Source organism: Cucurbita maxima, unplaced genomic scaffold, assembly GCF_002738345.1.
Source record: "Cucurbita maxima cultivar Rimu unplaced genomic scaffold, Cmax_1.0 Cma_Scf00125, whole genome shotgun sequence".
Taxonomy (NCBI): Eukaryota; Viridiplantae; Streptophyta; class Magnoliopsida; order Cucurbitales; family Cucurbitaceae; genus Cucurbita; species Cucurbita maxima.
In genome coordinates, this window is record NW_019272141.1 from 91,474 (window position 1) to 95,064 (window position 3,591).

Here is a 3,591-nt window from a genome sequence, read left to right on the forward strand (position 1 = left end):
GACAAAGTTTCTTTTAGAGAGATATAAAGTAATAGCCCAAAATAAAATTAATAAATAAAAATAATTATAAAAATAAATAGTTAAATAACAATAATAATAATAAATAAACAAAAACAACATTTTCTCCTTCTCTCCACTAACCTCCCATCCCTCCCCACAATTATCTCCTCAGCCCATAGCCAACGGCAAAAAGAATCAAAAAAAGAAGTAAAATGACTTTCAACATAAATAGATTTGTCATGTGCCTTCTCGAGTAGGATTACAGGGCAAAAAGAAAGTCTATGCACGTGCTCACGTACTTTTCAAGCACAACAGATATTCTCTACGTGCGTTTACCACACGTCCGGCGGTGGTACAATCAGGGGGACGCGTGTCATTGGTTAGTGAACAAGTCGGGTAGGATTTTGAGCACGCGGATCGAATTCCAGTTCTTTGGTACTGTTTGAGTTACAAACGGAAGACTGGGTCATGTGCGGTTTAGCGAGTAAAGTGGTGTCTCACAATACGTCCTCATTGACTGGTTGACCCGTCATTCTTGCCACGTTGTGATACATTTCAACTTTTTGCTAATACGCTTCTCTTTCTCGTCGCCAGCAGCCTATCCACAGTCGATTCTTCCAATGTTCAATTTTTCAAGATTTCGCTGAGCAACGCATCTCAATCTATTTTTTTGGATTGCTTTTTATCGTCCAATCGTTAACTAGAGATGACTTGGTTTATTCACGAAAAATAAAGATTTCTAATCAACCAATTTGATGCCATTTTTTTTAAATTTTTAGGAAGAAAGAGACCATAATAATTGAGTTCAAATTTTAAAAAAAATATATTTTCTTATCAAAATTATAAATCTCTCGAATCTAATTCTAAAACAAAACATGGTCGAGTTTCAACACGAAACTTGTAAGAATCCTTTCCTGGAACATCGTAGTCAAATCGAACGATCCTACAACCAAAACTGACACTCATCGATCCTCTTACTAGGACTAGAGATAAATTTTTTGCCAAATTTTTCATTAAAGTGTCTTATTCGCGCGTCCTCTTTACTTTCTTGTTTTTCCTCCTTCCACAAAAACCCAAATTCTCCCTTCCTCTCTCTTCTTTGTTTTCTATACACGTCATCCTAGACCCCTCAAATTATAAGGTAGAAATAATTACTTTTTTGTCCCGTGGATTTTTATCTAAATTTTTCTTAATTTGATAAATATTGAATTTTTGTTCCAAGGTTTCTCAAGCATTTTTTTTCCTTCTACACTTAGATTCACCCTCTATGTCAATAATAAAATCCAAATATTTTCAAATTTAAGGTATTAAAGTAAGAGTTATGTATCTGTTGGGGCTCGAGTGTTACCACTCAAATCGGTCAAGAATGAATGTAGCGTAGGCAAGCATTTCCTTTTTTCTAATTTAATTTCTTGAAATGAAGTTCTAAACTTTTAGTAGGTTCATATTGGGGGAATTTCACCCAAGATTCATACACAAGCTAGAGTTCAATACGATCTAAAGGCAGTATGTCATTGAATTTAAAGAAATGGTAAATTTCGTAAGTTTTAAATTATGGACCGAATTTACACTTTATTATTTCTTTTTGTGGCTAAAATAAACTTAAGAGAAAATACCTATGTGTACCCTTAAGAAGTTACAAAATTTAGAAGAAATTAGATAGGAAATAGAAACCTCATCATATTTCTAAAATAATGAATGTTAGCAAAAAGGGAGAAGGCACGCGTTAGACGACGTTGGCAGTAGTGAGTCTGAAGCTCAGTAGGACAAGTGGCAAATGTTGAGCAGAGAGAATCATTCAGCTTCTAATTGTGAGATGCATGTAGGTTAACCCGATCCCTGAACCTGGATTCGATCAAAAGCTTACGTGTGCAACTCGTTAACCTTCGACCCAAACAAAAAATGCAACCCAAACCCGATCCAATGACTCAATGAGTAACCGAGATCTACAAAAAACCTCCATGCGGGAAATTGCACGTGAAAAGCCTTTCCCGACGTGTGTAAGCGCATGTGAGTCTCATTTTGTTTGTTTGACCTCCGTTTGTCAAATTTTTATCTTGACTTCGATATTAACATAATTATGCTTGAATTAGGATCTATGAGAGAAATTTCATAAATTCTTGAGCTCCAAACACGTGGAATAGCTAGCTCAAGAAGGTAAACATCATTCAAGTAAGTAACCACATAGACTCTAGGCAAGTAATACTTGTAGAGATCGCTAGGACATGATAGCATGCGAGCATTCCTTAACTTAGGTGGTCAAAAATACATGTTAACAACCTCAGAAAAGCTTTTTTTTTTTTCTTTTTTTTTTTTATGAGTATGTATTGTATGTATGTCTTTTATGTATTATATGCATGATTAAAATAAAAATTGAGCAATATGGAGGAGTATGTTATGCATGATGGAGGAAATTACCAAAATGCCCCTATGATAAAATTTCGTATGAATGTCGTTTTCTATGCTTTCCATTGCGTAGGAAATTAGAATTGGTAAGAGCGACATGTGCTTCGCAAGCACTAGAGAATCTTGATAAGATTAGGACGCGATAGCATGTGTAGAATCTTGATAAGGTCCATAGATTTCTAGTGATAAATATGATAAGAATTAAGAATGATCCTTTGAAATCCAAGTAAACCTATGCAAGTTCACAGCACTTAATTAGCACAAATCGAGCAAAATTAAATACAGATGGAAATCCACAATATTGTTAACAAAATAGAAAAGAAAAATAAAAGAAAAATACAGGAAGAAAAACAAAGAAAAAGGAGATATTGTAAGCCAAATGGTTAACTCAAAAGAATAGAATAGAATAGAAAAGAAATAAAAGAAAGAAATACCATCAGAAAATTTAAGCGAAGATGTGGGAGCAAGAATTAATTAAAAGAAAAAGGGGAATTTGAAGAATTAAAATAAATACGGTTAATTTAAAAAATACATAGATGAAATTTAATAGAGTAAATGGTGAACATAATTAAAATTAATGAAAAGGAAAGTAGATGAAAAAGAGGAAATTTAATAGAGAAAAAATTAAGAATTTGAGAACATTAAAAGATAAAACTGAAGAAATATCATGTCAAGAAACACCATCAAATTCTTTTTCGTAACAATATCTTTCCTAACACAGTAATAATAGAAAATAACATATTTAATGAAAATGGAATTATATACAAATAACCCTCCAAGAATATGCTCCTAGAGTCTCTAATGTTCACATGAAGTCTAACACATGGACCATGGTAAAATTCAGAGAATTGAAATTGAAATTGATGTCATGGTTCATATAGGTTGACTTGAATATAAAGGACAAACTCAAACTTTCTAAATGATAAATTGATGACACCAGCCAAAGCTAATCAGGTAAGTGGCCATACTATCGGCATGGTTATATTTGATGTTGACACGTGCCTTGTGGTTCTGCACGTGTCATATATATTGATATGTGTGAATTGTTTATTGATCGATATGCTTATGATATGGTATTCATATGTTATAATATGTGAATTGTATGTTAATACTTATAGTACGATGTGTTCAATAATATGTTTGAGATAGGATGTGAAAAGGATGCATTGAACGTAATCTAATGAT

The 3,591-nt window shown here is 33.0% G+C and overlaps 1 pseudogene; it reads left to right on the forward strand.

Annotated features, from left to right (window-relative positions):
• LOC111473511 overlaps positions 1-2,104 on the forward strand; it is a 14,170-nt pseudogene extending 12,066 nt beyond the window's left edge.
• Positions 2,105-3,591: the final 1,487 nt, after the last annotated feature.